Source organism: Asparagus officinalis, chromosome 3 (assembly GCF_001876935.1).
Source record: "Asparagus officinalis chromosome 3, Aspof.V1, whole genome shotgun sequence".
In the NCBI taxonomy this organism is placed as follows: domain Eukaryota; kingdom Viridiplantae; phylum Streptophyta; class Magnoliopsida; order Asparagales; family Asparagaceae; genus Asparagus; species Asparagus officinalis.
In genome coordinates, this window is record NC_033796.1 from 61,728,717 (window position 1) to 61,729,231 (window position 515).

The following is a 515-nucleotide window of genomic DNA, read 5'->3' on the forward strand; positions in this document are numbered from 1 at the left end:
AGATATCATATGTTTCTTTCCATCCTCGGTAACATGCTCTATTTTCCACTTTACAATCCCTTGTTGCAGACTTGCAGTGCATCTACATTCTTATTTTCTGATATTGCAGTGCCATGGACACACTGACAGAATTATCACGCTCCAATGACACGCTGCACGCAGCGGGAAAGTGAACATAAAACTAAAATATCATGTCTGATATGTGTCAGCATTACACTGGTTCCATCCTATGTTTCTCGTGTTCTTTGTCCCTTTCCTCCTGCTCATTCAGAGCCCCGCCTGTGATTCTCTCTCGGATGGTCTCTTTTCCAAACCCTGGCTCTTTCTTGGTACAATTGATAGGATTAATATAACAAAGTAAAAAATTCCGCAAGGGCAACAATGTGATGCAGGCACTCTTCAGAATATTTTGTCAAGATTTTATACAGAAGGATGGAAGTGGTGACATGAAGATGCAAATATGACCTTTTGTGTGTGTGTGTTTTTGGGGGGTGGCGGGGGGTTGTTGGGGGGGG

The 515-nt window shown here is 42.9% G+C and overlaps 1 protein-coding gene across 1 annotated transcript in view; it reads left to right on the forward strand.

The window, feature by feature from the left end:
- The window catches only part of LOC109834235 (B3 domain-containing protein Os07g0563300-like), a 26,915-nt gene that overhangs the window by 7,836 nt on the left and 18,564 nt on the right, over positions 1-515 (forward strand). The gene's annotated exons all lie outside the window — the stretch shown is intronic.